Raw genomic sequence first — 13,724 nt, 5'->3', positions numbered from 1 at the left:
CTGACACTGAGTCTTAGCTGACCAGTAGAGCCAGCTATAGTGTTGACCTGACACTGAGCCTTAGCTTACCAGTAGAGCCAGCTATAGTTTTGACCTGACACTGAGCTACACTGAGCCTTAGCTGACCAGTAGAGCCAGCTATACTGTTGACCTGACACCGAGTCTTAGCTGACCAGTAGAGCCAGCTATAGTGTTGACCTGACACTGAGTCTTAGCTGACCAGTAGAGCCAGCTATAGTGTTGACCTGACACTGAGCTACACTGAGCCTTAGCTGACCAGTAGAGCCAGCTATAGTGTTGACCTGACACCGAGTCTTAGCTGACCAGTAGAGCCAGCTATAGTGTTGACCTGACACTGAGTCTTAGCTGACCAGTAGAGCCAGCTATAGTGTTGACCTGACACTGAGCTACACTGAGTCTTAGCTGACCAGTAGAGCCAGCTATAGTGTTGACCTGACACTGAGCTACACTGAGTCTTAGCTGACTAGTAGAGCCAGCTATAGTGTTGACCTGACACTGAGTCTTAGCTGACCAGTAGAGCCAGCTATAGTGTTGACCTGACACTGAGCTACACTGAGTCTTAGCTGACCAGTAGAGCCAGCTATAGTGTTGACCTGACACTGAGCCTTAGCTGAGCCTTAGCTGACCAGTAGAGCCAGCTATAGTGTTGACCTGACACTGAGCTACACTGAGCCTTAGCTGACCAGTAGAGCCAGTTATACTGTTGACCTGACACTGAGCTACACTCAGTCTTAGCTGACCAGTAGAGCCAGCTATACTGTTGACCTGACACTGAGTCTTAGCTGACCATTAGAGCCAGCTATAGTGTTGACCTGACACTGAGCTACGCTGAGCCTTAGCTGACCAGTAAAGCCAGCAATAGTGTTGACCTGACACTGAGACTTAGCTGACCAGTAGAGCCAGCTATAGTGTTGACCTGACACTGAGCTACACTGAGTCTTAGCTGACCAGTAGAGCCAGCTATAGTGTTGACCTGACACTGAGCTACACTGAGTCTTAGCTGACCAGTAGAGCCAGCTACTGTTGACCTGACACCGAGTCTTAGCTGACCAGTAGAGCCAGCTATAGTGTTGACCTGACACTGAGTCTTAGCTGACCAGTAGAGCCAGCTATAGTGTTGACCTGACACTGAGCCTTAGCTTACCAGTAGAGCCAGCTATAGTGTTGACCTGACACTGAGCTACACTGAGTCTTAGCTGACCAGTAGAGCCAGCTATAGTGTTGACCTGACACTGAGCCTTAGCTGACCAGTAGAGCCAGCTATAGTGTTGACCTGACACCGAGTCTTAGCTGACCAGTAGAGCCAGCTATGGTGTTGACCTGACACTGAGTCTTAGCTGACCAGTAGAGCCAGCTATAGTGTTGACCTGACACTGAGCTACACTGAGCCTTAGCTGACCAGTAGAGCCAGCTATAGTGTTGACCTGACACCGAGTCTTAGCTGACCAGTAGAGCCAGCTATAGTGTTGACCTGACACTGAGCTACACTGAGTCTTAGCTGACCAGTAGAGCCAGCTATAGTGTTGACCTGACACTGAGCTACACTGAGTCTAAGCTGACCAGTAGAGCCAGCTATAGTGTTGACCTGACACTGAGCTACACTGAGTCTTAGCAGACTAGTAGAGTCAGCTATAGTGTTGACCTGACACTGAGTCTTAGCTGACCAGTAGAGCCAGCTATAGTGTTGACCTGACACTGAGCTACACTGCTGAGTCTTAGCTGACCAGTAGAGCCAGCTATAGTGTTGACCTGACACTGAGCCTAAGCTGAGCCTTAGATGACCAGTAGAGCCAGATAGAGTGTTTAACTGACACTGAGCTACACTGAGTCTTAGCTGACCAGTAGAGCCACCTAGACTGTTGACCTGACACTGAGCTACACTGAGCCTTATTAGCTGACCAGTAGAGCCAGCTATAGTGTTGACCTGACACTGAGTCTTAGCTGACCAGTAGAGCCAGCTATAGTGTTGACCTGACACTGAGTCTTAGCTGACCAGCAGAGCCAGCTATAGTGTTGACTTGACACTGAGCTACACTGAGCCTTAGCTGACCAGTAGAGCCAGCTATCGTGTTGACCTGACACTGAGCTACACTGAGTCTTAGCTGACCAGTAGAGCCAGCTATAGTGTTGTTCTGACACCGAGTCTTAGCTGACCAGTAGAGCCAGCTATAGTGTTGACCTGACACTGAGTCTTAGCTGACCAGTAGAGCCAGCTATAGTGTTGACCTGACACTGAGCTACACTGAGTCTTAGCTGACCAGTAGAGCCAGCTATAGTGTTGACCTGACACTGAGCTACACTGAGTCTTAGCTGACCAGTAGAGCCAGCTATAGTGTTGACCTGACACTGAGCCTTAGCTGAGCCTTAGCTGACCAGTAGAGCCAGCTATAGTGTTGACCTGACACTGAGCTACACTGAGCCTTAGCTGACCAGTAGAGCCAGTTATACTGTTGACCTGACACTGAGCTACACTCAGTCTTAGCTGACCAGTAGAGCCAGCTATACTGTTAACCTGACACTGAGTCTTAGCTGACCATTAGAGCCAGCTATAGTGATGACCTGACACTGAGCTACACTGAGCCTTAGCTGACCAGTAAAGCCAGCAATAGTGTTGACCTGACACTGAGACTTAGCTGACCAGTAGAGCCAGCTATAGTGTTGACCTGACACTGAGCTACACTGAGTCTTAGCTGACCAGTAGAGCCAGCTATAGTGTTGACCTGACACTGAGCTACACTGAGTCTTAGCTGACCAGTAGAGCCAGCTACTGTTGACCTGACACCGAGTCTTAGCTGACCAGTAGAGCCAAATATAGTGTTGACCTGACACTGAGTCTTAGCTGACCAGTAGAGCCAGCTATAGTGTTGACCTGACACTGAGCCTTAGCTTACCAGTAGAGCCAGCTATAGTGTTGACCTGACACTGAGCTACACTGAGTCTTAGCTGACCAGTAGAGCCAGCTATAGTGTTGACCTGACACTGAGCCTTAGCTGACCAGTAGAGCCAGCTATAGTGTTGACCTGACACCGAGTCTTAGCTGACCAGTAGAGCCAGCTATAGTGTTGACCTGACACTGAGCTACACTGAGCCTTAGCTGACCAGTAGAGCCAGCTATAGTGTTGACCTGACAACGAGTCTTAGCTGACCAGTAGAGCCAGCTATAGTGTTGACCTGACACTGAGCTACACTGAGTCTTAGCTGACCAGTAGAGCCAGCTATAGTGTTGACCTGACACTGAGCTACACTGAGTCTAAGCTGACCAGTAGAGCCAGCTATAGTGTTGACCTGACACTGAGCTACACTGAGTCTTAGCTGACTAGTAGAGTCAGCTATAGTGTTGACCTGACACTGAGTCTTAGCTGACCAGTAGAGCCAGCTATAGTGTTGACCTGACACTGAGCTACACTGAGTCTTAGCTAACCAGTAGAGCCAGCTATAGTGTTGACCTGACACTGAGCCTAAGCTGAGCCTTAGCTGACCAGTAGAGCCAGATAGAGTGTTTAACTGACACTGAGCTACACTGAGTCTTAGCTGACCAGTAGAGCCACCTAGACTGTTGACCTGACACTGAGCTACACTGAGCCTTATTAGCTGACCAGTAGAGCCAGCTATAGTGTTGACCTGACACTGAGTCTTAGCTGACCAGTAGAGCCAGCTATAGTGTTGACCTGACACTGAGTCTTAGCTGACCAGCAGAGCCAGCTATAGTGTTGACTTGACACTGAGCTACACTGAGTCTTAGCTGACCAGTAGAGCCAGCTATAGTGTTGACCTGACACTGAGCTACACTGAGCCTTAGCTGACCAGTAGAGCCAGCTATCGTGTTGACCTGACACTGAGCTACACTGAGCCTTAGCTGACCAGTAGAGCCAGCTATAGTGTTGACCTGACACTGAGCTACACTGAGCCTTAGCTGACCAGTAGAGCCAGCTATAGTGTTGACCTGACACCGAGTCTTAGCTGACCAGTAGAGCCAGCAATAGTGTTGACCTGACACTGAGACTTAGCTGACCAGTAGAGCCAGCTCTAGTGTTGATCTGACACTGAGCTACACTGAGTCTTAGCAGACCAGTAGAGCCAGCTATAGTGTTGACCTGACACTGAGTCTTAGCTGACCAGTAGAGCCAGCTATACTGTTGACCTGACACTGAGTCTTAGCTGACCAGTAGAGCCAGCTATAGTGTTGACCTGACACTGAGCTACACTGAGTCTTAGCTGACCAGTAGAGCCAGCTATAGTGTTGACCTGACACTGAGCTACACTGAGTCTTAGCTGACTAGTAGAGCCAGCTATAGTGTTGACCTGACACTGAGTCTTAGCTGACCAGTAGAGCCAGCTATAGTGTTGACCTGACACTGAGCTACACTGAGTCTTAGCTGACCAGTAGAGCCAGCTATAGTGTTGACCTGACACTGAGCTACACTGAGTCTTAGCTGACTAGTAGAGCCAGCTATAGTGTTGACCTGACACTGAGTCTTAGCTGACCAGTAGAGCCAGCTATAGTGTTGACCTGACACTGAGCTACACTGAGTCTTAGCTGACCAGTAGAGACAGCTATAGTGTTGACCTGACACTGAGCCTTAGCTGAGCCTTAGCTGACCAGTAGAGCCAGCTATAGTGTTGACCTGACACCGAGTCTTAGCTGACCAGTAGAGCCAGCAATAGTGTTGACCTGAAACTGAGTCTTAGCTGACCAGTAGAGCCAGCTATAGTGTTGACCAGACACTGAGCCTTAGCTTACCAGTAGAGCCAGCTATAGTGTTGACCTGACACTGAGCTACACTGAGTCTTAGCTGACCAGTAGAGCCAACTATAGTGTTGACCTGACACTGAGCTACACTGAGTCTTAGCTGACCAGTAGAGCCAGCTATAGTGTTGACCTGACACTGAGCCTAAGCTGAGCCTTAGCTGACCAGTAGAGCCAGATAGAGTGTTGACCTGACACTGAGTCTTAGCTGACCAGTAGAGCCAGCTATAGTGTTGACCTGACACTGAGTCTTAGCTGACCAGTAGAGCCAGCTATAGTGTTGACCTGACACTGAGCCTTAGCTTACCAGTAGAGCCAGCTATAGTGTTGACCTGACACTGAGCTACACTGAGTCTTAGCTGACCAGTAGAGACAGCTATAGTGTTGACCTGACACTGAGCTACACTGAGTCTTAGCTGACCAGTAAAGCCATCTATAGTGTTGACCTGACACTGAGCTACACTGAGCCTTAGCTGACCAGTAAAGCCAGCTATACTGTTGACCTGACACCGAGTCTTAGCTGACCAGTAGAGCCAGCTATAGTGTTGACCTGACACTGAGTCTTAGCTGACCAGTAGAACCAGCTATAGTGTTGACCTGACACTGAGCCTTAGCTTACCAGTAGAGCCAGCTATAGTTTTGACCTGACACTGAGCTACACTGAGCCTTAGCTGACCAGTAGAGCCAGCTATAGTGTTGACCTGACACTGAGTCTTAGCTGACCAGTAGAGCCAGCTATAGTGTTGACCTGACACTGAGCCTTAGCTTACCAGTAGAGCCAGCTATAGTTTTGACCTGACACTGAGCTACACTGAGCCTTAGCTGAGCAGTAGAGCCAGCTATACTGTTGACCTGACACCGAGTCTTAGCTGACCAGTAGAGCCAGCTATAGTGTTGACCTGACACTGAGTCTTAGCTGACCAGTAGAGCCAGCTATAGTGTTGACCTGACACTGAGCTACACTGAGCCTTAGCTGACCAGTAGAGCCAGCTATAGTGTTGACCTGACACCGAGTCTTAGCTGACCAGTAGAGCCAGCTATAGTGTTGACCTGACACTGAGTCTTAGCTGACCAGTAGAGCCAGCTATAGTGTTGACCTGACACTGAGCTACACTGAGTCTTAGCTGACCAGTAGAGCCAGCTATAGTGTTGACCTGACACTGAGCTACACTGAGTCTTAGCTGACTAGTAGAGCCATCTATAGTGTTGACCTGACACTGAGTCTTAGCTGACCAGTAGAGCCAGCTATAGTGTTGACCTGACACTGAGCTACACTGAGTCTTAGCTGACCAGTAGAGCCAGCTATAGTGTTGACCTGACACTGAGCTACACTGAGCCTTAGCTGACCAGTAGAGCCAGTTATACTGTTGACCTGACACTGAGCTACACTCAGTCTTAGCTGACCAGTAGAGCCAGCTATACTGTTGACCTGACACTGAGTCTTAGCTGACCATTAGAGCCAGCTATAGTGTTGACCTGACACTGAGCTACACTGAGCCTTAGCTGACCAGTAAAGCCAGCAATAGTGTTGACCTGACACTGAGACTTAGCTGACCAGTAGAGCCAGCTATAGTGTTGACCTGACACTGAGCTACACTGAGTCTTAGCTGACCAGTAGAGCCAGCTATAGTGTTGACCTGACACTGAGCTACACTGAGTCTTAGCTGACCAGTAGAGCCAGCTACTGTTGACCTGACACCGAGTCTTAGCTGACCAGTAGAGCCAGCTATAGTGTTGACCTGACACTGAGTCTTAGCTGAACAGTAGAGCCAGCTATAGTGTTGACCTGACACTGAGCCTTAGCTTACCAGTAGAGCCAGCTATAGTGTTGACCTGACACTGAGCTACACTGAGTCTTAGCTGACCAGTAGAGCCAGCTATAGTGTTGACCTGACACTGAGCCTTAGCTGACCAGTAGAGCCAGCTATAGTGTTGACCTGACACCGAGTCTTAGCTGACCAGTAGAGCCAGCTATAGTGTTGACCTGACACTGAGTCTTAGCTGACCAGTAGAGCCAGCTATAGTGTTGACCTGACACTGAGCTACACTGAGTCTTAGCTGACTAGTAGAGCCAGCGATAGTGTTGACCTGACACTGAGTCTTAGCTGACCAGTAGAGCCAGCTATAGTGTTGACCTGACACTGATCTACACTGAGTCTTAGCTGACCAGTAGAACCAGCTATAGTGTTGACCTGACACTGAGCCTTAGCTGAGCCTTAGCTGACCAGTAGAGCCAGCAATAGTGTTGACCTGACACTGAGACTTAGCTGACCAGTAGAGCCAGCTATAGTGTTGATCTGACACTGAGCTACACTGAGTCTTAGCAGACCAGTAGAGCCAGCTATAGTGTTGACCTGACACTGAGTCTTAGCTGACCAGTAGAGCCAGCTATACTGTTGACCTGACACTGAGTCTTAGCTGACCAGTAGAGCCAGCTATAGTGTTGACCTGACACTGAGCTACACTGAGTCTTAGCTGACCAGTAGAGCCAGCTATAGTGTTGACCTGACACTGAGCTACACTGAGTCTTAGCTGACTAGTAGAGCCAGCTATAGTGTTGACCTACACTGAGTCTTAGCTGACCAGTAGAGACAGCTATAGTGTTGACCTGACACTGAGCCTTAGCTGAGCCTTAGCTGACCAGTAGAGCCAGATATAGTGTTGACCTGACACTGAGTCTTAGCTGACCAGTAGAGCCAGCTATAGTGTTGACCTGACACTGAGCTACACTGAGTCTTAGCTGACCAGTAGAGACAGCTATAGTGTTGACCTGACACTGAGCTACACTAAGCCTTAGCTGACCAGTAAAGCCAGCTATACTGTTGACCTGACACCGAGTCTTAGCTGACCAGTAGAGCCAGCTATAGTGTTGACCTGACACTGAGTCTTAGCTGACCAGTAGAGCCAGCTATAGTGTTGACCTGACACTGAGCCTTAGCTTACCAGTAGAGCCAGCTATAGTGTTGACCTGACACTGAGCTACACTGAGTCTTAGCTGACCAGTAGAGCCAACTATAGTGTTGACCTGACACTGAGCTACACTGAGTCTTAGCTGACCAGTAGAGCCAGCTATAGTGTTGACCTGACACTGAGCCTAAGCTGAGCCTTAGCTGACCAGTAGAGCCAGATAGAGTGTTTAACTGACACTGAGCTACACTGAGTCTTAGCTGACCAGTAGAGCCACCTAGACTGTTGACCTGACACTGAGCTACACTGAGCCTTATTAGCTGACCAGTAGAGCCAGCTATAGTGTTGACCTGACACTGAGTCTTAGCTGACCAGTAGAGCCAGCTATAGTGTTGACCTGACACTGAGTCTTAGCTGACCAGTAGAGCCAGCAATAGTGTTGACCTGACACTGAGACTTAGCTGACCAGTAGAGCCAGCTATAGTGTTGATCTGACACTGAGCTACACTGAGTCTTAGCAGACCAGTAGAGCCAGCTATAGTGTTGACCTGACACTGAGTCTTAGCTGACCAGTAGAGCCAGCTATAGTGTTGACCTGACACTGAGCTACACTGAGTCTTAGCTGACCAGTAGAGCCAGCTATAGTGTTGACCTGACACTGAGCTACACTGAGTCTTAGCTGACTAGTAGAGCCAGCTATAGTGTTGACCTGACACTGAGTCTTAGCTGACCAGTAGAGCCAGCTATAGTGTTGACCTGACACTGAGCTACACTGAGTCTTAGCTGACAAGTAGAGACAGCTATAGTGTTGACCTGACACTGAGCCTTAGCTGAGCCTTAGCTGACCAGTAGAGCCAGCTATAGTGTTGACCTGACACTGAGTCTTAGCTGACCAGTAGAGACAGCTATAGTGTTGACCTGACACTGAGCTACACTAAGCCTTAGCTGACCAGTAAAGCCAGCTATACTGTTGACCTGACACCGAGTCTTAGCTGACCAGTAGAGCCAGCTATAGTGTTGACCTGACACTGAGTCTTAGCTGACCAGTAGAGCCAGCTATAGTGTTGACCTGACACTGAGCCTTAGCTTACCAGTAGAGCCAGCTATAGTGTTGACCTGACACTGAGCTACACTGAGTCTTAGCTGACCAGTAGAGACAGCTATAGTGTTGACCTGACACTGAGCTACACTGAGTCTTAGCTGACCAGTAAAGCCATCTATAGTGTTGACCTGACACTGAGCTACACTGAGCCTTAGCTGACCAGTAAAGCCAGCAATACTGTTGACCTGACACCGAGTCTTAGCTGACCAGTAGAGCCAGCTATAGTGTTGACCTGACACTGAGTCTTAGCTGACCAGTAGAGCCAGCTATAGTGTTGACCTGACACTGAGCCTTAGCTTACCAGTAGAGCCAGCTATAGTTTTGACCTGACACTGAGCTACACTGAGCCTTAGCTGACCAGTAGAGCCAGCTATAGTGTTGACCTGACACTGAGTCTTAGCTGACCAGTAGAGCCAGCTATAGTGTTGACCTGACACTGAGCCTTAGCTTACCAGTAGAGCCAGCTATAGTTTTGACCTGACACTGAGCTACACTGAGCCTTAGCTGACCAGTAGAGCCAGCTATACTGTTGACCTGACACCGAGTCTTAGCTGACCAGTAGAGCCAGCTATACTGTTGACCTGACACTGAGTCTTAGCTGACCAGTAGAGCCAGCTATAGTGTTGACCTGACACTGAGCTACACTGAGTCTTAGCTGACCAGTAGAGCCAGCTATAGTGTTGACCTGACACTGAGCTACACTGAGTCTTAGCTGACTAGTAGAGCCAGCTATAGTGTTGACCTGACACTGAGTCTTAGCTGACCAGTAGAGCCAGCTATAGTGTTGACCTGACACTGAGCTACACTGAGTCTTAGCTGACAAGTAGAGACAGCTATAGTGTTGACCTGACACTGAGCCTTAGCTGAGCCTTAGCTGACCAGTAGAGCCAGCTATAGTGTTGACCTGACACTGAGTCTTAGCTGACCAGTAGAGACAGCTATAGTGTTGACCTGACACTGAGCTACACTAAGCCTTAGCTGACCAGTAAAGCCAGCTATACTGTTGACCTGACACCGAGTCTTAGCTGACCAGTAGAGCCAGCTATAGTGTTGACCTGACACTGAGTCTTAGCTGACCAGTAGAGCCAGCTATAGTGTTGACCTGACACTGAGCCTTAGCTTACCAGTAGAGCCAGCTATAGTGTTGACCTGACACTGAGCTACACTGAGTCTTAGCTGACCAGTAGAGACAGCTATAGTGTTGACCTGACACTGAGCTACACTGAGTCTTAGCTGACCAGTAAAGCCATCTATAGTGTTGACCTGACACTGAGCTACACTGAGCCTTAGCTGACCAGTAAAGCCAGCAATACTGTTGACCTGACACCGAGTCTTAGCTGACCAGTAGAGCCAGCTATAGTGTTGACCTGACACTGAGTCTTAGCTGACCAGTAGAGCCAGCTATAGTGTTGACCTGACACTGAGCCTTAGCTTACCAGTAGAGCCAGCTATAGTTTTGACCTGACACTGAGCTACACTGAGCCTTAGCTGACCAGTAGAGCCAGCTATAGTGTTGACCTGACACTGAGTCTTAGCTGACCAGTAGAGCCAGCTATAGTGTTGACCTGACACTGAGCCTTAGCTTACCAGTAGAGCCAGCTATAGTTTTGACCTGACACTGAGCTACACTGAGCCTTAGCTGACCAGTAGAGCCAGCTATACTGTTGACCTGACACCGAGTCTTAGCTGACCAGTAGAGCCAGCTATAGTGTTGACCTGACACTGAGTCTTAGCTGACCAGTAGAGCCAGCTATAGTGTTGACCTGACACTGAGCTACACTGAGCCTTAGCTGACCAGTAGAGCCAGCTATAGTGTTGACCTGACACCGAGTCTTAGCTGACCAGTAGAGCCAGCTATAGTGTTGACCTGACACTGAGTCTTAGCTGACCATTAGAGCCAGCTATAGTGTTGACCTGACACTGAGCTACACTGAGTCTTAGCTGACCAGTAGAGCCAGCTATAGTGTTGACCTGACACTGAGCTACACTGAGTCTTAGCTGACTAGTAGAGCCATCTATAGTGTTGACCTGACACTGAGTCTTAGCTGACCAGTAGAGACAGCTATAGTGTTGACCTGACACTGAGCTACACTAAGCCTTAGCTGACCAGTAAAGCCAGCTATACTGTTGACCTGACACCGAGTCTTAGCTGACCAGTAGAGCCAGCTATAGTGTTGACCTGACACTGAGTCTTAGCTGACCAGTAGAGCCAGCTATAGTGTTGACCTGACACTGAGCCTTAGCTTACCAGTAGAGCCAGCTATAGTGTTGACCTGACACTGAGCTACACTGAGTTTTAGCTGACCAGTAGAGACAGCTATAGTGTTGACCTGACACTGAGCTACACTGAGTCTTAGCTGACCAGTAAAGCCATCTATAGTGTTGACCTGACACTGAGCTACACTGAGCCTTAGCTGACCAGTAAAGCCAGCAATACTGTTGACCTGACACCGAGTCTTAGCTGACCAGTAGAGCCAGCTATAGTGTTGACCTGACACTGAGTCTTAGCTGACCAGTAGAGCCAGCTATAGTGTTGACCTGACACTGAGCCTTAGCTTACCAGTAGAGCCAGCTATAGTTTTGACCTGACACTGAGCTACACTGAGCCTTAGCTGACCAGTAGAGCCAGCTATAGTGTTGACCTGACACTGAGTCTTAGCTGACCAGTAGAGCCAGCTATAGTGTTGACCTGACACTGAGCCTTAGCTTACCAGTAGAGCCAGCTATAGTTTTGACCTGACACTGAGCTACACTGAGCCTTAGCTGACCAGTAGAGCCAGCTATACTGTTGACCTGACACCGAGTCTTAGCTGACCAGTAGAGCCAGCTATAGTGTTGACCTGACACTGAGTCTTAGCTGACCAGTAGAGCCAGCTATAGTGTTGACCTGACACTGAGCTACACTGAGCCTTAGCTGACCAGTAGAGCCAGCTATAGTGTTGACCTGACACCGAGTCTTAGCTGACCAGTAGAGCCAGCTATAGTGTTGACCTGACACTGAGTCTTAGCTGACCAGTAGAGCCAGCTATAGTGTTGACCTGACACTGAGCTACACTGAGTCTTACCTGACCAGTAGAGCCAGCTATAGTGTTGACCTGACACTGAGCTACACTGAGTCTTAGCTGACTAGTAGAGCCATCTATAGTGTTGACCTGACACTGAGTCTTAGCTGACCAGTAGAGCCAGCTATAGTGTTGACCTGACACTGAGCTACACTGAGCCTTAGCTGACCAGTAGAGCCAGTTATACTGTTGACCTGACACTGAGCTACACTCAGTCTTAGCTGACCAGTAGAGCCAGCTATACTGTTGACCTGACACTGAGTCTTAGCTGACCATTAGAGCCAGCTATAGTGTTGACCTGACACTGAGCTACACTGAGCCTTAGCTGACCAGTAAAGCCAGCAATAGTGTTGACCTGACACTGAGACTTAGCTGACCAGTAGAGCCAGCTATAGTGTTGACCTGACACTGAGCTACACTGAGTCTTAGCTGACCAGTAGAGCCAGCTATAGTGTTGACCTGACACTGAGCTACACTGAGTCTTAGCTGACCAGTAGAGCCAGGTACTGTTGACCTGACACCGAGGCTTAGCTGACCAGTAGAGCCAGCTATAGTGTTGACCTGACACTGAGTCTTAGCTGAACAGTAGAGCCAGCTATAGTGTTGACCTGACACTGAGCCTTAGCTTACCAGTAGAGCCAGCTATAGTGTTGACCTGACACTGAGCTACACTGAGTCTTAGCTGACCAGTAGAGCCAGCTATAGTGTTGACCTGACACTGAGCCTTAGCTGACCAGTAGAGCCAGCTATAGTGTTGACCTGACACCGAGTCTTAGCTGACCAGTAGAGCCAGCTATAGTGTTGACCTGACACTGAGTCTTAGCTGACCAGTAGAGCCAGCTATAGTGTTGACCTGACACTGAGCTACACTGAGTCTTAGCTGACTAGTAGAGCCAGCGATAGTGTTGACCTGACACTGAGTCTTAGCTGACCAGTAGAGCCAGCTATAGTGTTGACCTGACACTGATCACCACTGAGTCTTAGCTGACCAGTAGAGCCAGCTATAGTGTTGACCTGACACTGAGCCTTAGCTGAGCCTTAGCTGACCAGTAGAGCCAGCTATAGTGTTGACCTGACACTGAGCTACACTGAGCCTTAGCTGACCAGTAGAGCCAGTTATACTGTTGACCTGACACTGAGCTACACTCAGTCTTAGCTGACCAGTAGAGCCAGCTATACTGTTGACCTGACACTGAGTCTTAGCTGACCATTAGAGCCAGCTATAGTGTTGACCTGACACTGAGCTACACTGAGCCTTAGCTGACCAGTAAAGCCAGCAATAGTGTTGACCTGACACTGAGACTTAGCTGACCAGTAGAGCCAGCTATAGTGTTGACCTAACACTGAGCTACACTGAGCCTTAGCTGACCAGTAGAGCCAGCTATAGTGTTGACCTGACACCGAGTCTTAGCTGACCAGTAGAGCCAGCAATAGTGTTGACCTGACACTGAGACTTAGCTGACCAGTAGAGCCAGCTATAGTGTTGATCTGACACTGAGCTACACTGAGTCTTAGCAGACCAGTAGAGCCAGCTATAGTGTTGACCTGACACTGAGTCTTAGCTGACCAGTAGAGCCAGCTATACTGTTGACCTGACACTGAGTCTTAGCTGACCAGTAGAGCCAGCTATAGTGTTGACCTGACACTGAGCTACACTGAGTCTTAGCTGACCAGTAGAGCCAGCTATAGTGTTGACCTGACACTGAGCTACACTGAGTCTTAGCTGACTAGTAGAGCCAGCTATAGTGTTGACCTGACACTGAGTCTTAGCTGACCAGTAGAGCCAGCTATAGTGTTGACCTGACACTGAGCTACACTGAGTCTTAGCTGACAAGTAGAGACAGCTATAGTGTTGACCTGACACTGAGCCTTAGCTGAGCCTTAG

The 13,724-nt window shown here is 49.0% G+C and overlaps 1 protein-coding gene across 1 annotated transcript in view; it reads right to left on the bottom strand.

The window, feature by feature from the left end:
- LOC106605905 (serine/threonine-protein kinase ULK4) overlaps window positions 1-13,724 on the bottom strand; it is a 333,812-nt gene that overhangs the window by 201,097 nt on the left and 118,991 nt on the right. The window lies entirely within an intron of this gene.

This window comes from Salmo salar, chromosome 05 (genome assembly GCF_965601325.2).
Source record: "Salmo salar chromosome 05, fSalSal1, whole genome shotgun sequence".
Taxonomy (NCBI): Eukaryota; Metazoa; Chordata; class Actinopteri; order Salmoniformes; family Salmonidae; genus Salmo; species Salmo salar.
Note: the sequence above shows the minus strand (reverse complement) of the source record. Positions and strands in the feature narration are given on the sequence as shown.